Raw genomic sequence first — 22,985 nt, forward strand, 5'->3', positions numbered from 1 at the left:
AAATTTTTCATTTAAAGCAGTATTCAATGTTAAAATAGAGACGAGGCATTTAAAATCCAATTTTTTGAAGTTAGATTCGTGTTATAATTCCAAGATGATTAAGTGAGGAAGAAGCAGAAACAAGTGATAGAAGCATTGCTTATGCACATGTAAGCTAACGTGATCATTAAACATTCATCAGCAAATAAATCAAAGCTGCCTAACATTACTGAATGACATGTCGAACCCATGAAGAGGAATAGGACTGTACAAGCTTTGAGGGTGTTTATGGACTCGATCTACTGTAATCCAAGTTTTGATCAGTGTTCAGAATTCGATAATATCTTTTCTCAGCTTTTTGTTCAACATGTTTTTTTTTTGTTTTTTTTTTAATGAAAATCTGTACATTATAAAAACAAAACAAAGTTTCTTTTGATGCTAATAGAAACGTTGTTGAACGAGAACTATACCATGACAAGAGTTTATCAGATGAAGCAGACATTCAGTGAACAAACAAACCTAATTGAGAACAATTACTGAGGACAACTACACTTGTTGAAAGCACATTAAAAAAAAAAATCTTTGTTCATGACGTTTACATGATTTTTCATCTTAGGGCAAAGGTTAGGTTAAGTTTCATTTGTTGAAGGGACTTCAAAAGTTCAGGGAAAGGTCAAAAAGTTCAAGTTCAAAGTTGAGAAGTAAAAAAAATCTTTAGCATCATTTGGCCACATTTTGAGTTTTCTCAACTTTTGCTCCATACATAATCAGATTTTGCTATGCTATTGATTTAGAGCAAAGGGTTGCTTTATAATAGGTTTTTAGATGCTGAACTGAAGAAGAGCAAAAAATCCAGATTGAAAAACCATTCCAAGACATCATTTTTTTAAACAAATTCACTCTTGCAAATTCTCTGTCTCCCTGCATTCTTGTCAGGCATTTCTGCCGGCAGCTGTCCTGTTGATTCTCCACAGTGATTCTTGGAAACACTGCAGGGCGGATGTGCCTGGGAAAGACAAGCAGTCCTGTCTCTCGAGGCCCTGCTATCTCACCGGTCTGGGTTGGAGGTTGTCTTTCTGTGTCCCTGGAGCATGAATGGCCAGTGGCTGTTTAACTTTCCTGCTACAGTTCAGTAGCAAAAAGTGGCAGAAATGAGATTCAGCTGTAAATTGAGTAGCTTGTGTGTGAGTGGTATAAATCCCATAAATAGATTCATCACACAACACACTTTCATTTGCTTGACATTACATGCATCACGCGTGTGGATGTGTTACGAGTAGTTATTATTTATTGACCTAGAGAGTGAAATAGGTCAAGCAAGAGACCTCTATATTTGCAGCTCACACTGTGAATGCAGGGTAGCTTAGTTTTGAATGTGCTACATTGACTTTGGTGCATCAAGAACACATTTGGTGTCAAAGGTTTTCAAAAGAAAAGCATGAAATGTATTGCATATTACAGCTCCAATGAACAGTTGTTTAAAGGTCATCCTACCATTAAGGGGACTGTGCATAATGTGAATATTGATAAGTGGATAATGCTGATCTTAGCTTGCAGCTGAAAAGGATCAAGAGGTATTTTCAAAACTTTAATTACATAATATGGTTTACGTAGGTTTGTTGAACGTCTCTAAATATCACATACAAGTGGGAAAATAAATTTGGAAAGAAATGAAATTTCATAAAGTTACTATTATTTTTTTGGTCAAATAAAGAAATAAAAATAAATTCATTTTTTAATTAATTTATTAATACTGTTTATTTATTTAAAAAGGGACAAATTTATGTAAAAATGCAAGGTAAGCAGCTGATTTCTTTTGTGAGCAAACAGAACTGTGCTTAGTTTTATATATTGTGCTGTAGATTTGAGTTTATTTATTATTTGTTGAGATGATTTATGTTTATTTATTTATTTATTTATTTTAGCAAAGCCAAAGCCGTTGCACACATTTGAGCAATACACAGTGGTGGTGTTTTGTTCCTTAATGAATCAGTGCTTTTGAACTAATCATTTGAGCCTCACTGACAAAGACAGAGACTCATTTCTGAATGAATCTGTGCCTATGAACAAATTGACTGAATGAGTGATTCAATGAATCACTCAAAGACAGGCACATGTCACCCCCTAATGATGTAAGCTGTGAAAAAAAAAAAAAAAAAATCACAGAAAAATTCCCCCAGACTGAACAATGTTTATTATTTTCATACACATGTGGTTCAGTTTTTTTAATTATTAAGTTGATTCAAATAGTTGTCAGTATTTATTTGTATAATGTTATATGAGCAATATCACACTCGTAGCCGTGTGATATGGCTGTATATCAACACGGCTGTGATTTGGCCGTAGGCAATCACAGTGTGTTGATATACAGCCATATCGCACGGATACGAGAGTGATATTGCCGGGTGTGTCTCATACGTCCTGAAAAGTGAAGCTGCGGGCTCTTCGATCGCCCCCTGGTGGCTGGATGCAGTACAGGTCATAAACCCCGCCCTTCAATGCAGTCGAATGAGACTTCAGTGAAAACTTAAAAATAAATTCTGCTTCAAATAAAACTTTCTGAAAGATGGTTTTGGTCATTTAAGGTAGTTGTTATCATGCTGATATATATTCAATTGTTCGTTTTTGTGATGATTTAGATTTTAGCTAGCAATTTGATGCTATAAAAACGGGGCGTGTCGTCATGATTCGAAGTTGATTGACAGCTTGTCTGAGGACTGTCGGAGCTTCGAGGGGAGATTGAAGATGCATAACTAACTATTAATTTTCGATTTCTTTGTTATTTAACACCAACAAAATGAGTTGTTCAGCAGCAAACTGTACTAACAGAATAACCTACAGGATCTGACGGATCACTGAACTTTTTTTCTGTAACATTAAATATGGGTGTTATAAGCTAATTAATAAAAGTTATTAGTTAAGATAACACACCTAATGTTAACCATGTCGGGAAAAAGCAGGTGATCGTTATCTGGCAGTTACTTATTATTTTTATGGGTATAAAATAATAATTAGCGGGACAAAACTAATGATAGCTTACTCTAATTACAGCAATCGATCTCCTGTAACGTTAGTTGAACTTGATTTAAAATGGCAAGACCGTTTCTGACGATTTATCGCCATTCTAGTGGCATTGAGTTTATCTACTGAATTTGCTGTCTCAAATATATTATTGCTCTAGAAACAGAATAGCCTATTATTTTTTAGGTAGAATTTTAAATTGTGTATAATTTTTATAGTCTATTTAAAATACATGAATGATGACGCAGTCGTCTGGGCGGAAGTTTGATACAGCGGCTCCGCCTCCGGTTCCACGGACGATTCCTTCTGCGCATGCCCAGGTTGCAAACTTTTTTTTTTAATGACATTTTTGCGTAACATGTCAGCATCCATCGTCAGCCATTTTGGCCTCAGTTCATTACAATGGAAGGAAGCGGCGTCACGTCGTCCATCTTTTTTTTAAGTCTATGGATATTGCTCATTTATTTATTTACACACTTTTGCCATCGAACTGTTGTATAAACGCAATATCACACTCGTAGCCGTGCGATATGGCTGTATATCAACACGGCTGTAATTTGGCCGTAGGTATAAAAGTTTTTGCAACTGACCGACTCACTCATAAAGACAGTCTTTGTTGCCATCTCATGGCGTATTAATGTAACTTTCACTGAAGTCGAAATCACTAATGGATTCTTTCATGTTATTTATATAAAATATTATTTATTAAACAATACTATTTAAATGAACTGCAATAGCAATTATAACAGTATACGAAGTAGAATTAAATAAATTAAATAAATTCAAGAAAACAGTTCAGTCAAACACAAAAGCAGCACTCTAGTTAGTACAGGCTTTAATTTCAATGTACCTGTAAATATAAAGTTATGAAACTTAATATAGCCGTTGAGCCAAATCTATTAGCTCTGGAGCAAGTAATATATTAATAAGACCAAAGATTGCCCGTTTACTATATAAACAAATTATACCTCATGTTTAAACACTATCTACATAAGAGCCAGCAGCAAATTCCCGAAGGACTGCGGGTACATGAGCGCTGAATGGTTGCTGATGGCCTAGAGCTTGCAACTCCGAAAATGCCTAATTAAATTTTTTAATTATTCCTTACAAAAGATTACTGCAGTTTTTACATATAGAAAACAGCAGTTTTTTGGAAACGAAAAAACATCTCAGGTAACTGAATAAGGGAACGAGACGCTATGTCATATGACGTCATATGACGTAGCATCGACAGTTCCCATGAAAGGGAAACTGCAATATTGCCGTATAGCTGCAATACAACTGCAGTTTTACTGTTGAACTTCAATGTACTGCAGTTCTTTTTTGTAAGGGATGTTTACATATAAATCACATATCTGAGGTCTAAACAACTATATTCTCACCTAAAAAAAAAACTTTTAAAACTACATTCCATTACAAAATAACAGTATGGTGGGTTTGCTTGTCCGCCATGACATTTGCTGTGAGAATGCTGACGGCAGAGTGATTCAAACGGTGAAACGGTTCGTTGAATATCGCAGAGAAGTAGTGTTAATTTCGTCAGACGAGACGAAATATGTTCGTCAACGACCTTTTTTTTCATGACTAAGACGAGACGATGACAAGACTGCACCACTGTCCAAAAACGCTGACTAAGACTAAATTAACATGCATTATTGTTGACGAAAAAAGACGAGACGAAAATGTTTTGTATAAAATAAAAACTAAGATAAAATCTCTCTTCATTTTCGTCTACAATCGTCTCTGCTTTTTAATCAGCTGTTACGCCTTTAAACTATTCAGAACGAGTTCGCGGCTTTGCGCTGTTGCTCAAGTTAAGCCTCGTTGAAGCAGTTTACACTGCATGCGTGTGCGGCTCGTTTCGGCTCCGGCAAGGTGTTGTTCCGTCCTGTGCGCGATGTCAACTCAAACAAAGAAATTTCAAGTTTTTCAACTTCGAATCTCTTGTCGTCAGTTTTTAGTGATGTAAAATATGAGCGGGAGTTTACACAGGGTGATTATTTTGACTTTGTTTTGTATTTGAGCTGCGCGTCTTGGAGGCGAGGCGCCTATCTTTAGCGAAGCGGCGCGTCAAGCCGCTTCTGGGACGCTTCTCAAAGGCACCGCGGCTGGTGTAAACACAAGCATTGACTAGAGTGGCCGTGTATCAGCTCCGGTAGCCGCATCGCAGCCGTAACGAGCCGCACACGCGTGCAGTGTAAACGAGGCTTTACAGGTTTTATACGCCTGTGGCTGCAACACGAAACTGCTGAACACACAACACCCAAAGCGTACACGAGTGACGAGCGACGACGACATAAGCTTTTGAATTGTGTTGGTTAAAATAAAATACTCTTCAGAACAGGTTAAACATTTGTGAATGTGTCTCCTAAATTAGAAATTGAAAAACAGACACGCTTAACATTTGCATTCAACAAAAATCTTTCAACAAGTGTATTTTGTCAGGTAATTATGACATTTAACCAATGTTTGAGATATGTGAAACACTTTTTTTACTGAAATGTTTAATAATCTCAGTAATAATGTGTTATTTTTAAAAAAAGACTACAATTTTTTGACTAAAACTAGACTAAAATTAAAAGACTTTTAGTCGACTAAAACTTGACTAAGATACCTTGAGTTTTCTTTTGACTAAAACTAGACTAAAATGACGAGACATTTAGTCGACTAAAACTTGACTAACAAAAAAATTATGTGAATGACTAAATATGACTAAAACTAACAAGGACATTTGGCACAAGACTAAGACATGACTAAATTAAAAATAGGTGACGAAATTAACACTACAGAGAAGTCCCTGCGGTCAAGTCCGAGTCAAATCTCAAATCTTTGAGGACCAGGTCAAGTCAAGTCCAAGTCAAGTCTCAAGTCTTTAGGGGTCCAAGTCAAGTCTCAAGTCTTTAGGGGTCCAAGTCAAGTCTCAAGTCTTTAGGGGTCCAAGTCAAGTCTCAAGTCAAATGGTTCTATTTTATTTTTTTCAGCCAGGTGTTATTGTAATTAACAGTGTATTTAAATATCAAAACAGATTACTTTTACTTTAAAATGGTCTAATAAATCAGACAAAATACTACTTAAATAATTTTTTATTACTTTCTAACTTTGTACAAAATTATACCATTTAGAACCACTGCAAGGAAAAAAGTGATGTGTATTTTGATATTTTGAGCTATATGAGTTGCCGTAGTTTGCTGTAGATTAAGCAATGCTGGAAAATGTAGTCTTCCAGTGAGCGCCGGCGGTAACAAAACCTATGTATAGACAGTAAACAACACGATGAACAACATTTTCTTTTCTGTGTCTCGTTTGTGATAAGGCGATATATTAACGCACTGTGACTTAATAAACCGATCTGTGGATAAAAGTCGGACGGATGGGGTCATAAAATGCGCATGCATTGGAAGTGCTCGTTCTAGCCAAATACAATTTAACATGGTAAATCTGGATATTATGCATTATCAAATACTTGGGCAAAAAAAAAAAAAAAAAAAAAAAAAATGAAAAGGACATGCACTTCTTGAAAATGGACCACAAGCAAGCCTCTGCAGCATCGCAGCTTCCCTTCAGAGTAATTGATTGCTTTTCAAATAAAATGACAAAGTTTATCGCAAGGTAAGGCTTGGCTTTATTGTTATTATTTGTTTTCTAGTGATGAATTCGCGTGCCTTCAGATGCGTCATGCGCTCGATGGCTTTGTGTGTTTAGAGATGATTTGTCATATTCGCTGCTGCAGCACATATTTGATAATGAATAGATAGTAAAATGTTGTAAAATGATGTTTCGTGCCATTGTGTGGGGTAGTAAATAGAGAACGTAATCGGGAATGTCACGCCAAAAGACTTTTATTTTTTGCGATATTCCATTGCTGGAAAGACCTCACAGATTCGAGAAACCAGAAAAAAAACTGTTGTATAAATGAAAACAATATGGTAGACATTAAAGTTTGTACTTGCATTAACTGTTTTGACCTTAATAAAAATGAGAGAGAGAAAAAAGAATTCTTCAGATCAGGGAATAAATATGCATAATTAGTCAAAATTACTACAAAAGAACATTAACTGAACATTAGCAACTAACCTCAAACAGTGTTGCTTAGTTTCTGTAGTTATGCTTGTTAATAACTTTTGACTTTGCAGCTGACTTTTCAGGAGTTTTTTAAATCACAAGAAAACATAAATGAGAACTACAAATATGTTAAATTCTCCAAAGCATCCTCTAATTAAGCATAAGTAATTAATTAGGACTTATGTTAATATTAGATCTCACTAGAGAACAGTCACTTGACAATTACATGCTGATGCCAGATATTAAAAACTGCCACACAAATTCAAAGACAAAATACTGCTATCAACAAAATCAAAATTTTAAACACCCCAACCCCCCCCCTCTACCCTCCGCCTTTCCCCTCAAACACACACATATGCTGTACACTGTCAATACGAAACTAAACAGTATAATGTGTGTCTTCAGGCAATGATTAACACAAATATTCTTTTAAGTTTATGTGTGTGGTGCAGGGGCAGGATTATGACTTTCTAAAATCACATTAACACTCTGAATGGTTAAAAAAAAAAGTGTTTCTCATGTCTACTAAAACAGATTGCAGTATAACAGCATGACAAGGCTGGGTTTAAGAAGCAATTTCATCTATTATAATAGAAAAGATTAGTCTCATAGATGGGGACACATCAAGATGAGATGGCCAAAGGTTTTGAGGAAAAGTCTGAGAAATAATGATTACACACAGAATGTTTTAGGGTCTTTTAACTAGTTGCTTATTTGCATGCATATTAGTAGAATATTGGCTGTTTATTAGAATTTATTAAGCACATATTAATGCCTTATTCTGCATGACCTTATTCTACATTCTTAATCCTACCCAATACCCAAGCTTAACAACTAACTTACTAACTATTAATAAGAAGTAAATTGGAAGTTTATTGAGGGAAAAGTCATATTAATAGTGAATATGTGTTCCCTATACTAAAGTATTACAGAATGTTTTCATATTCATACACTGATATTTTGGAGACAGCTCCCATCCCCAGCTAGAGAACGTTTTAGCTTTTCACTTTGGTATAGGGAACACATAAAAACTATTAACTATGACTTTTCCCTCAATAAACTCCTAATTTACTGCTTATTAATAGTTAGGTAGTTGCTAAACTTAGGTATTGGGTAGGAGAGAATATAGAGAATATAGAGAATTCTTCTAGAGAATATAGAATGAGGTCATACAGAATAAGGCATTAATATGTGCTTAAAAAATTGCCAATATTCTAGCAATATGCATGCTATAAGCAACTTAAAAGACCCTAAAATAAAGTGTTACCATTTTTTTTTCTTCTGTCTTTACATAATAAAATGAATTCAAATGAATGAGGGTAAAAATAATTTTCTTCTGTGATGCACACGAAAGGACAAGAATTGGAAGAATTGCAGGTTTCCCGGAACATTCCCAGGCTTTCATTGGTCAGAAAAACAGACAGTACTGCCCCGAAAGTCATGTGGGGTTGGAATTATCAAACTAACACAGCCATGTTTTGATTGCTCTTCTACAAATGGTTTAGATATAGTTGTCTCTGCACATTAAACTAGGACAGGAAAAAGCAGTTTAACATCCAAAAAATTACATACTTCATATTTGAGTATGATTATGTAAAGCTAATCGTCCCTTTTAAAAACAGGTCAAGATCATAAAAGCAGGCAAATAAAGGAGAAGCTTAAACACTATGTTGAAAAAGTAACCATGATTTATACCAGGAAAGGCAGGAAAGCAGTCTGTGCTTGGATTTGTAGTTGTTTTCTTTTACTTTAAAAAGAAATTTTAATTTAAACACCAACTGCATAATGAATGACATGATACAGCCAGGATGTCATCTAAATGTTTCTCTGAACGGTTCGCTCCTGACAAGAAAATTGCCCTGTGAGGACATGTGCTGTCTGGAACTATTTTTTTCTTCTGTCTCCTCCTTTTCTCTCTCCATCCGTGTGTGGTTTCCCCAAGTCAAAAATGAAAATGAAGGGTTTTCTATTTTGAGAGGATGTAATTATCTTTTTCCTCAACATGTGATGCTGGGCTCCACTCCACCACTTGGCCTTCGGGGATTTTAGCTGGCAGTAAGCGGCCCGTGCTGTCGGGATGCTGGCCTTACATTAGCCATGACCCATTTTATTTTATTTATTTTATGCATTTAAAATTAATTTCAGTTTTATTGTTCTAAAACGAAGTCATTACATACATACTACGAGAACTTTAAAGTCACCATGCAATCAAAATTGACAATTCTTATTTTTTTATGGAATATTACTATTATATGAAGTCCCATCCTAATTTCTTCTATTTTTTTAAGGCCATTTTAACTCGAATATATGTCACAAAAGGGAAGACTATTGTAACTTCTATTTCAATATTAAATTATTCCCCAGACCATTTAATGAAACTAATCTGTAAAAATGGCTTGTTTAGTACGAGGCCAAACTGATTGTGACTCACCTAACCAGGCAAAATTACATTCCAGTTTAAAGTTTTGGCATTTCGTTCAGTTTGAACAAAAGTCAAGCACTGAAATTGCTTTGACGGGAAAAAATATGCAGGACTGAAAGAAGGTACAACATCTGATTGAAAGTGAGGTTAAAAAATCCAGTGTTTCCATCAAATAGTTGTCTGTCAGCTTTGAAACTGAAGAATAGCACATCAAAGAGAGAAAAAGAGACTGACAGAAGAAGAACAAGAACAAAGCTGGAATAGTCTAATTCCAGGGCTTCTCATATATCCGACTTTACATGGTTCAATTCAGCCCCCGTGAGCATAGATACAATGAAGAATGTACAGTATTAAAACTTTCAATCAATTTAAATGTTTAATTCAATGAATTACATGATTTGCTGATTGATTATTCAAGATTTAATCGCTATATCAATATTTGCTGAGAATAGTCACCAAATCAAGATGCAGACGCATAGTTTTTTCTAACTTTGTTAAATTTAAATGTCATTCTTATCATGTTCTTTCTTTTATATTGTTTATTTTATGTATTGCAATATTAATATATGTACAGTCATCTGAATTTGTCAAATAAATGAACTTGAAGTTTAAGAACCCCAAAAGAACCTGCAAAATCTGCACTCATCTGATCTTTTGTCTAATGGGAAACAAATTTGTTGTTGTGTAAGCCAATGAAACATAACCAGATTGAATGTGCTTAAATTGTTTATAAATCCATTATACAAATTATGGCACTGAATTTATTGGCCAATTTACCAAAAATTGATTTTACCTGTTATTTACACAGAAATCATTTTGCTTGTTTTTGTGTAAAATAGGCCCAATGTACACCCAATCTTGTTGTGCACTTAACCTGAAATGAATGTTTTGTTTGTTTGTTTGTTTGTTTTCAATTCAACAGGGATGAAACCTTAAAAACTGACCTCATTCTCAAGTGGTTCACTTAATCTGCATCCCTTAAATCAACATCCTTCCTTAAATCACTTCATTATCAGCTCTAGATTTTAATTAGGGCCTTTAACTCTGCACACAGCGCTCACTTGTGGGAGTCAATTGGACAATTAATTAGTCAAATAAGTCTCACGGCCTTGTGAATCATTTTAAATTGTTGGTTGCTGCAGTCCATTGCTTTACCGTTATTCAATTTTGACTATTTAATTAAGATCCACATATGAGAGAGCTGAATGAAACTACAGAAAACAATACAAATTGTATTATGATTTTAAGTTAAAGGGATAATTTACCTAAAAATTACATCCAATCATCATTACTTACCTACAAGTCAAAACCTGTTTTAAAACCACGCAAAAACACAAATATTTTATCTCCAGCAGCATTTAGATATACTTATATATGCCTCCAGTGTTGGGGAAGCTATTTAAAGGTGCCCTAGAACACTTTTTATTATTTTAATGTGTTTGTAAAGTTTCAGCTCAAAATACCCCCTAGATTTATTTATTCATTTTTTGAACTGCCTATTTTGGGGCTTAATTAGAAATGTGCCGATTCAGGCTGCTTCCCCTTTACATGCTTGCGCTCCCCGCCCCGAGCTCGCGACTCTATAATACATTGCATAAACAAAGTTCACACAGCTAATATAACCCTCAAAATGGATCTTTACAAAGTGTTTGTCATGCAGCATATCCGATTATGTAAGTATGGTATTTATTTGGATGGTTACGTTTGAGTATGAATGAGTTTGATAGTACTCTGTGGCTAACAGGCTAAAGCTAACATTACACACTGTTGGAGAGATTTATAAAGAATGAAGTTGTGTTTATGAATTATACAGACTGCAAGTGTTTAATAATGAAAATAACGACATGACTCTGATCTCTGTGAATACAGTAAGAAACAATGATAACTTTAACCACATTTAACAGTACATTAATAACATGCTAACGAAACAATGGTGTTTGAGACTCACTGTATGTCATTTCCATGTACCGAACTCTTGTCATTCAACTATGCCAAGGTAAATTCAATTTTCAATTCTATGGCACCTTTAAAACAGCGATCATATCTTTTTAAACCAGTTTATCTGAATGAAGCAATTCAAATGATACTCCAATACTTTGAAATGTTTTTTTTTTCTTCTTCTTCTTCTGAACATGTAAGGGTTTATTTTGTGATAATGGTGATTAAAGGTATTCTATGTTACTTTTGGCCCTCTAGATTTTAAAAATCAAAACTGCATGCGTTTTGCTAAAGAACATTGCTTTGGTTGTGCTTTGGCTTGGTGTGACTGTGCGGATGAATATTGTTATCTTACTACTCATAAAACATTCAGTGCTAGGCATTCAGTGCTCCAATTTAGATGGAAAGGATCTCAAGCTGAATAGCTGAGCACATTACTGTAGCTAAACTCATTAATAGACACGGTACTTCATTGAAAATAAATTCCAGCATAGCATTATAACAACCCATTATGAAATGACCCTTCACAATAAGTGATGCTTTTCCAATGAAAGTTATATATGGCAATGTACCAGTTATTCACCTGTTGAGTAATACAAATGCCATCTCTGCATTGCTTTTACAAAATTTCAAATCCCTCATTTCACAATATCTCTGAAAAGCCAAGCCACTGTTGATTCTCATTTTATTACAAACTACAACACAGTCTTTTTTCTTTTCTTTTTTTTAACTCATGATTCCCTGGAGGCTCAGCATGCTCAGCATGATTTAGCATGCTGCAAGTCAGCTTTTCTCACTCGTAGTGACAACTAACCTATGCACTATAGAAGTGTCAAAGTAGACCGAGCAACTTTTCTCTATTGATGGATATGACAAGACAAGCACGGGCGAGTGACGTATCTGTACACAATTTCCTGTGTACACTTTAAAGGATCCTGATGTCACATGTCTAAAACCATAGCGCTAGGTCTAAACTACAGTATAAACTTATAATGGGCTTATTTTTATTATTATTTTTATTTTATTTTTTTTAAAGAATACTCTGCTTTGTTAAATGACATGATCATGTTTGAAATACAAATGTAAGACAATGTTGTTGCATTTTAACCACTATAAAACTGTATTAAGCAAGTTTAGAATGTCAGATAAAAAACATTAATTATTAATCATCAATATAGGATCATTGGAATATCATCACCACTTAAGTGAAGCATTATGCAGTCTGCAAATTGCAGTGGGAGTCACCTCGATGAACAGGTGAATCATGATCGCTGAGGGAATCACCAATATGATGCTGTGAATTACATTCAAATGTGCAGGTGTGAAATGAAGCAAAACTCATACTGCAGAGATGTCAGAATGCCATTTTAAGTCATTCTTTTCAATTTAGATCCTGATAAAAAGTTTGTGCTTTATAATCTGAGGATGTATCTAGTGTTTGAGAATGGGAAAATTAGTAATTACACATATAATGCATACCTTGACATTAGAGCATTTTCATTTACTGTTGCAGTTACAGTATTCTGGTGTTATGAAACATTGACCTTCACCTACTTTTAGTTTAAGTGTGTTTAACTTGATTATGTTCTAAAGGTTATGACTGCTTTAAAAAATAGACTGTTTAAGCTAAAACCTTTCAAAATCACAGAAAAATGTTTTATGTTTTGTTTTTTTTATATATATATATATATATATATATATATATATATATATATATATATATATATATATATATATATATATATATATATATTAGAGGTTACGTTAGACTGGCGTTTTCGCCGTCATTTTGATAGACAGGATCGTAAAAAATCCATCATAATCAATATTACCCGTCATTTTAATTTTTATATTTTAATGATAAGACATTTTATTCACGAACTTACAGGATAAGCAAATAGGCATAGGCTTGCATTTATTTATACTATGAAAAGAAAGTTGATCAAAGACTAGCTGCGTCACTTTCAGTTTTCATCTTTAACACTTGTCACGGATTGTGAGTGAATGCGATCATCCTTTCTTCTTTACTACTGTACAGAACTAAATAAACATGAATTCAAAAAAAAAAAAAATGTTGAAAGATACAGTAGCTTAACGTTACCGAAATCTGTATCACGTCAGTTCAGTCAGTATTGCAAACAATTTCACGTAACATTATACCTCAGAAAAGCCATTTGTTTACCATAAACTTATAGTCAGCAAGAAAAATAAAAAAAACTTAAGTATGCATGCATAAATAACTTTATCATTATACAATTTACTTAAACTGGGTGCTCGTCTGTGTGTAATCAAGCGCATCGTTTTCATTTTATTCTGGAGATTGAACTCGTGTTCACCACCTACTGGACAGGGGTGGGAATTACAACAAGCTTACATACAAACTACATAATCTGTCAAAATGATGGACGGGCTGCAGATTTTTTCCGTCACTGCTAAACAAATTCCATCAAAGACGGAAATCTTTTCAGTTAACGTGATCTCTACCGTCACAGCCCTAAGTTTTTCAGATATTTTAAGGCTGATGTTCCTTATATTCCATTGTTATTGCTGGCCTTCTTTGCTATTTCAACAAAGGCCCTATCCGTGCAGCTGAAGGATTTTAGAGATATGTTCTGTGAAGGTTTGTTTTTCTGCTTTGATCTTTACCCAGGTGTCATCCATATACCTGAAAGTGGGTTGTTGCAGGAGGGCTATGATGTGTGAGTAACAAGTGAAACTGTAAGGCTGTTTTTTCTGCTAAGACAGAACATAAGATCAAACACTCTCCATTAAAACAATAAAACGTCTAGGTTACTAATGTAACCCCATTCCCTGAAGGAGGATACGGAGACATTACATCAGATTGACATTATGGGGTCTCGCCTGGGAGCCCGATCACCACTAAGTGGTATGAAAATGAGTCAATGAACATTGGCCAGTGAGATTTACATACTGATTCAAACCTACCTGTAAATAAGGGTATACAGTAAATATGACCGGCATTAGTCACTTCATTCATGTTTTGCTGAGGAGCTGACACAGGGATCCCAGCCATTCAGCGGTGGTTTAGGGATGTGGCAAGGGGGACGTAATGTCTCCTTTCCCTCCTTCAGGGAGTGGGGGTTACATTAGTAAACTAGACATTCCCATTCAGTCATGTTCAATGTTATGTCAGACCGACGTCATGGGTTACCTATGGAAAGTGCCACAGCTACTGAACTGTGTTACGAGTGTTGGAGAAGCAGATGCTGGCAAGCTGTTGCGTGCCCTTTTGGCAACTGCCCTTTACACAGTCGTAACCTACCCAATGCTCCAAGTAAGTGTGTTAACGCTGGGGAAGTGTGCCTAGTCTAATGGAGTCCAATGCTATGGAGACCACACTCTGCCAAAAGGGAAGGGAAGTAAAGTATGGTGGCTATACATATGGACTGACCCGAGGGGCAGCTACAAATGGAAGATCTCTGTGGTAGGTTCTACCTAACCAGGGAGGAGCTACTAACAGTGCAGAGATGGGGCAGAGCAAAACTGCACAGCGAAAGACATGGTTTTACCATCAAGGAAACCATATCAAGGACAATACACATATGGGATTACTGAGGGGGAAATCCTTCACCTGATCCACTGCCGTGTCTGACTGCCGAAAGATGCTGGAGATACTCGATTTGTACCCAATACACGGGAAGAAACCGGCTCCACTCAGAGATTGGTGTCAACCAGCCCGCAGCTCTGCAGATGTCTGCCTGAGAAGCGCTGTTTGCCAATGCCCAGGAGAAGGCAACAGCCCGAGTGGAGTGAGCCCTCACTCTGAGGGGGCATGGCTCACCTTGGGGCTGCTTGACTCCGAAGCAAATTATGGATGAAGTTAGTAATGCCAATCATATTTATACCCGTATCTACAAGTAGGTGTGACTTGGTATGTAAATCTCACTGCCCAATGTTCATTGGCTCTTTCTGTTACCACTTGGCGGTGATTGGGCTCCCAGGCAAGACCCCATGACATCAGTCCAATGTAGCGTCAACGTGACTGACAGAATGGGAACTCACTAATCTGGAGAGAAGATCTCAAAGAAAGCCATTTGCTGAAATGCCTCTACACTTATCCATAAGCCCCCTCTTCCATCCTGGGGCATATGACCCTTGTCACTGAAAAAAAGACTGTGGATGCCAGAAAATCATGTTGCTATGCTTATATACTGCATTTATTACATCTTCAGAATTAATTATTTTAATTATTTTATGTTTGATATCATTTTAAATGTGTATCACTGTCTATCACTGACTAAGCGAGTATGGAAGTGACTAAACAAATTGTACTTTTTGTACGAGCAAGTAGTAGGCATCCTACTTGAAGGTAAGAGTTAACCCTGCACCCTCTGACTAAGATCAGACTTGCGAGTTTGTGACAGTGAGATCCACATACCTGGCCCAGAATAATCAAATATCTAAATTAAACCACAACTAATCTTGACTTAATGCTAATTCATTTAAGCATGGAGCTAAAATCAAATCGAAACTAAATTGTAATAAATTAAGTGAACTTTACAGAAGTGCACATGAAAGAACTACAGTATATGCAATATGCCTTCATCCACGCCATTGGATTTCATCGTTGGGCCAATAGGTTATCCCTATAAAACCACTGAAAAGTCATGTTTTGTCTTTAGTAATAGTCTCCGTGCAAAATGTAATTGTTATTTAGACAGTTTTTCTGTCCCTGTTCATATTTTCAACAGTTATTTATACTCATACTGGAATAAAACTGTCTTTATACAGCAAAAAGGCTGCCAGTGTGGAAACAAAATGCAAGCCTGTTGAATTACGCTGTAGCACCACTTACTTTCTGCTTATGTGAAGTTTCACTGTAGTAACCATTGTTTTCCATCATTTTGCATGGATATTAGAGACATGTGATATGAAATGAAACTCATAATTTTTTCAGGTCAGTAACATAGAGAAATATTCAAGCTTGCGGCTCTCTACAGATCTTATAAATGGGGAAAAGACATGACTAATTGTTTAGGGAGTAAAATCCATTACCTGCAGCCAGCAGAGAACAAAAAGATGCAGAGGAATGAAACTCATGAACAAATGACACATCATCAAATACAAGTGAGAACTTGCTATGTTTGTGTATATATATCAGTGGCGAGCGGTGACTTTTTTAACCGGGTGCACGCGGTGGTGCGTCATGTAAAAAAAGTGATCAATGCAGTTACGTTGAATGGGTTTATAGCTAATAAGTGAGACACTGATGTTCTCTCTAGACCAGGGGTAGGCAAGTTCGGTCCTAGAGAGCCGCTGTCCTGCAGAGTTTAGCTCCAACCCTGAAAAAAAACCTTCAACTGGCTATAGCCTTAGTAATCCTGAAGAGCGTGATTAGCTTGTTCAGGTGTGTTTGATTAAGGTTGGAGCTAAACTCAGCAGGACAGCGGCTCTCTAGGACCGAACTTGCCTACCCCTGCTCTAACCCCTGTGTTAGTTTACTCCAGTGTTTCCCAACCCTGTTCCTGGAGGCACACCAACACTGCACATTTTGCATGTCTCCTTTGTCTGACACACCCATTTCAGTTCTTGGAGTCTCTACTAATGAGCTGATGACTTGAATCAGGTGTGTTTGATTAGAGAGACATGCAAAAATGTGCAGTGTTGGTGTGCCTCCAGGAACAGGGTTGGGAAACACTGGTTTACTCAGTTGCTTACTCATGACACATAGCAACACAGCGAAAAGTATTTCTAATATGTTTGATTAAGAGTTGCCTACATTTACCTGTAGAGACATGCCTTTACAAGCAACCGTAGAGCTTTTGTGATATTTGAGTCAACGGAGGCGCAACATGTGAAAGGCGCGTTTGCAAAATGTGCTGTCCGCTAGGTGCCGCTAGTGTCACAAAAATTACATACTTCACCTTTAGAAGTATCAGTTTACAACACAGATCTAAATCAGACACAACAAGTAAGAAACACCATGGCAATTTAAAGGTAGCCAGAAGTACTTTTTAAATTAGTAATTAAAAAATTATAATTAGTATTAGCAGCCCATTATAAATAAAAAGTAAAATGTAATAAAAAGTTGAAATTAAAAAATAAGTAATAATTAATTATGCAAACTGATGACTTTAACCCAAAATGAAAATAATATAATTAATTACTCACCCTCATGTCGTTCTACACCCCTTAGACCTCTTGCAAAAACAAGAACAAAAACAATCATGTTTTAGAGAAGAATAAAAACATCCACTGACTTTCAAAGCGGCTACATAGTAAAGATTTTCAAGGACATCCATAGAAATGTAGTGGAGTAAAATGTATATTGGTCTTTCAAATGTAGTGAACTTGAAGTCATAAGTTTCCAGAAAAAAAATATAAATAAATACTCAAATAAAGTACAGATACTCGAAAAGTGTAAGTACAGTACTCAAGTAAATGTACTTCCTTACTGTCCCACTCTGACTGGCACACAGTGTTTGCCGACATCTGCATTACCAGAACTTCATAACTCAGATCAGCAGTTGTGTCGTTTTCCATATGGACCCCTTGTGTCAGCCTTCGACACCACGTCGAGGTGACTGACAGATAGGGAACGTCTCAGTTACTATTGTAACCTCTGTTCCCAGATGGAGGTAACGAGATGTGGTGTCCCTTCTGCCACAATGCTTAACTACCTGCTGTATACAGCCTATAGGGCCAGCACACTTTTGGAGCACACAATGATTTGTGTGCCACTCATGCAAAAGTAAACAACTAGGCTTCAGTCAAATTGCACTGATAGGTCTGTTCAGTTCATATAGCTTATAAAAGCTCTGAACGCACAACATATACAATTACTTAATAGCCTGATTCTATGTTTTAGTGTGGGCGGTCGGAGTACAGGCAACATGAGCAGTGCCGGTACTACTCAAGAAAAAGTGAGGGCTAAGCTACAGATTAAAAGATGTGCCGGTACTGAGTACTGGTGTGTACCAGCCCACTTCAAGCACTGGTTCGACCGTTCGGCTTACGTCTCTTGTCTTTTGCAGCATCTTGTGCATTACGCAGCATTCTAAAAAAAAAAAGGCAGCGCTCAAGTTAAAATACATTTAACTTTAAAAACACACATCTCCATAAAATTCCATAAAAACAAACAAAAAAAAAAAAAAAAAAAAATAAATATATATATATATATATATATATATATATATATATATATATATATATATATATTAATAAATGCAGTCAACTAGTGTAATGGGAGCAGTCTCTTGGAATAAAACTGTATGTTCCATTTTCAAAATGATATTGGTAATAAAGTACCAGTAAGGCTGTTTATATTCATTAATAAAGATGTTTATGTGTATTTTAAACCTATGACATGTGTGTATACTGTGCATTGTATGTATTGAGCAATTTCTCTCAGGCCCCCAGTCTGCCATGTCATTATTGCCTTTACACACACAACACTGTACTTGTTCTCTGTACTTGTTGCCTGAACTTTGGCTTGAGGGTGATTTATAGCCTTGTCATTTGCTGTTCTAGTAATTGCTCTAGAGTGTGACAGGCAGACTGGAATTATATTATACAAACTGAAGTAAACTTTACATGCATTCTGGCAGATGAATGATGCACAAACAAAAGATCCTGATTTCCCCCAAGGGAATGTTTATACTGAACAATTCTGGGAAAAATATGGATCAGGTAGGTACTGTTTAGGACTTGGTTAATCCCAAAAGCCCGGGATAAGTGGCTCAGGTGCTTGCAGGTGTGTGGTGATGTGCAGGTATGTTGTAGGCGAGTGTCAGGCAAACAGAGTGGTCATGGAACATTGGTCTGCCAAGTCTAGTCACTTCCAGAGAAAACTAGGACTCCTGTGGGAGTAGTTGTTCACATGACTGGGACAACTTCGCTCACTTTGTCTTCCATCATCTTGAGGCTTCAGTGGTGACAGGTATAACAGATTATTTCATGTGAGATTGCAGAAAAAGGCTGAAACACCATTAAAAGTACAAGCCTCACTGAAATTACACATGGCATTGTGGGATAACCAGGAGCATCCAAACAATTATAATCTATAATTATAAACAAGCACCACATGTACTTTTGCTGGTGTGTAGCACCTCTTGTTAACTTTTTTTTCTTTCTTTTTTTAATAAATTACCATTCCAAAGTTTGGGGTGAGTCCCTTACACTCACCAAGGCTGAATTTATTTGATCAAAAATAGAGTAAAATCTTTTTTTTTTTTTTTTTTTTTTACAATTTAACTGTTTTTTTATTTTAATATATATAACACATTATTAAATAAATTAAAATTAGACCATGGAAAACATTTCTTTTTTTTCTAGATTATTTTCTTGGGTGAAATTCCTATGGTGGTTTATTTGGCTTTATTTTTAATACATCTACATCTAACAGCAACTTTAACCACATACAGTAGGCCAGATAATGGATCAGTGGAGAGGAAGACAAATACTAAAGACTTCCACCAGATCAGTGCTCTCACCTTTCCTTTAAAAATATTAATTATTGTCAACTTGAGACAAACTAATGAGTCTCTAAGGACGACAGTGCCAGACATACCGTCTACCACATGCTTAAGTGGAGTTCAATATGCTGGTGATCATAGATGCCCATCCGGTCACAAGGTGACTGGACACCATATATCAATGCCAGATTCAGTATTCAGAGGGACTGAGGTCATATGGTATGTGACAAAGGCAGTAAAATTACAGGACATCTCCCACATCTGTGAATATTGTGCTTTGAGACGACTAGACTCTAAAGATCAAGGAACTGGCTGTGATAGTTATTCAGCAGGGAATAATGCAGTAATCCAGACAATTAAAATACATTTCTGAGAAGAAATAATGTCACTATAGAAGATTTAGCTCAGTTTTGATCTGAAATGTATTTAATTAAAGGTCAATTTGTGCACAGAATCTCTTTAGACCAGTCTTGAGCCAGCCGTTTGGGACTATCGATCAGTTCAGTAATGCCTACAATGTAAAACGCACCGCTGTTGTATTAACTCACTATATGTAAAAGCCGATGGCAACATAAAAGCAGACCTCAGGTGGCACACAAGTCATCCACCATTGCTCACTCATTTATTACGCAACTACTCAGCCAAAACCCACTCTCAAATCTCAACCAAGGCATGAGTGCTGAAAATTAAACCCATGTTGCATGATACATTACCTAGTCTCAAGCATCATCGATCATAAAGATGAAAAGCAAGAGAACATTTCTTTGCTCGCTGGAGAACAGGAGATGCATCTTTTCATGGCTTGGTAATTGGCTGGCTGAGATAGGCAGAGCGCAACGGGATATAAAATGGTTTCTTTGATGCCTCCTCAAATGTTAATCCAGCATCTCACTTCCTTCACCATTTGAGTTAATACTCACCATCCTTCACTTCTCAAAACACCCTGATGTATAGAAGATGTTTTCCTACTGTGACATATGATTCCAAACAATGCATTTCAGATCCGTTATTGCACAAACTCTACCACACATTTGTCTGAACATGAAACCACAAGTGGAACATCAAGTTCTGCAATGGCAACTCTATCACTCTGTTGTTATTGCATTATTACTACACTATTGTGAATGTAAATGGGTCAATGACATGACACACTTTGTTTTTGTCTGGGTCTATAAATAAATGCATTAATAAATACATTAAACATGCAGTTCATACTGTGATATGGGCATGTGTTGAAGTAATCCAGACAATTAAAATACATTTCCGAGAAGAAATAATGTTACTATAGAAGATTTAGCTCAGTTTTGATCTGAAATGTATTTAATTAAAGGTCAATTTGCGCACAGAATTTCTTTAAACCAGTCTTGAGCCAGCCGTTTGGGACTATTGATCAGTTCAGTAATGCCTACATCGTAAAACGCACCGCTGTTTTATTATCTCACTATACGTAAAAGCTGATGGCAAAATAACACTTTTTTTTCCCCTTTTTTTTGGTTTTTTTGTTTGAGTCTATAAATAAATGCATTAATAAATACATTAAACATGCTATTCATACAGCGCATACTGTGATATGGACATGTGTTTTGTGTCATGATCACAGTCTGTTCATGTTCACTCTGGACTACATTTCCCATGATCCTCCATTGCTCATCACCTGCACTCACTTCACAATCACTCCTCACTAATCACCACACCCAGCTGCAGCTCATTACCAGGACTATAAAGGACCTTCACACACACCACCTCACCGCGAAGTCTTGATTACCCAGTGTATCATTTCTGAGCGTTTCCCTGTGTTTATTGTCTGCCTGTTTATTGTTACTGATCCTGCCTGTTTCCTGTTTACTGACCCGTTGCTGCCTGTCCTGACCCTTGCTTTGCATACCGACCTGTGAGTGATATCTGCCTGTCCTGATCTTTGCTTGTTCCTTGACCACGATTCTGCCTGTCCCTTGCTGTTCCTGTTTGCTCCTGTTTGACCCTGCCTGTACGACCACTCTCACTTTAATAAAAGCTGCACATGGATCTCTGCCTCAGTCCCGCTTCGTTACAGAAGACTTCGCCGCCACCTCGATCCAGCAGCTTCCCCGGAGGACATTTTTACGGTATGGACATTGATCAGTTGTTGCTATGGAGTACGCAGGGCACACGTTCACTGGAGGATTACATCACAGAATACCTCAATATTGCATATTGTTCAGACCTGCCAGACTGTGTGCTCATAGACTTTTTCTGTGAAGGCGTTAATCAGCCACTCAAGTCACAGTTGATTCGTGAGGGGCCCCGTTCTTCACTTAGTCATTTTCTGGATTATGCTTTATTGACTGTTGGCTCTCTGTTTACTGTGGGTGTTGCGGAGGAATGCGACACCACGCTTAATCATGTAATGGCTGCCGCGCCAAAGGACACTCACAAGATGGCGGCTCCCATAACAGCAACACCAGTCAACATCTCCGCTGATCGCCCAGAGTCACGTCACGTCTCCGCTGATCGCCCAGAGTCACGTCACGTCTCCGCTGATCGCCCAGAGTCACGTCACGTCTCCGCTGATCGCCCAGAGTCACGTCACGTCTCCGCTGATCGCCCAGAGTCACGTCACGTCTCCGCTGATCGCCCAGAGTCACGTCACGTCTCCGCTGATCGCCCAGAGTCACGTCACGTCTCCGCTGATCGCCCAGAGTCACGTCACGTCTCCGCTGATCGCCCAGAGTCACGTCACGTCTCCGCTGATCGCCCAGAGTCACGTCACGTCTCCGCTGATCGCCCAGAGTCACGTCACGTCTCCGCTGATCGCCCAGAGTCACGTCACGTCTCCGCTGATCGCCCAGAGTCACGTCACGTCTCCGCTGATCGCCCAGAGTCACGTCACGTCTCCGCTGATCGCCCAGAGTCACGTCACGTCTCCGCTGATCGCCCAGAGTCACGTCACGTCGCTGGTCCTGTCCGAGAGCGGAGAGGATTGCGTTCCAGCATTAATGATCCTCCACTGACTACAGCACGAGCAGCTGGCATTCCGAAACCCACGGCTGCTTCGTTCTCAAGCCTGCCGGACGCTTCGCTCTCAAGCCTGCCGGACGCTTCGCTCTCAAGCCTGCCGGACGCTTCGCTCTCAAGCCTGCCGGACGCTT

This window comes from Chanodichthys erythropterus, chromosome 12 (assembly GCF_024489055.1).
Source record: "Chanodichthys erythropterus isolate Z2021 chromosome 12, ASM2448905v1, whole genome shotgun sequence".
Lineage (NCBI taxonomy): Eukaryota > Metazoa > Chordata > Actinopteri > Cypriniformes > Xenocyprididae > Chanodichthys > Chanodichthys erythropterus.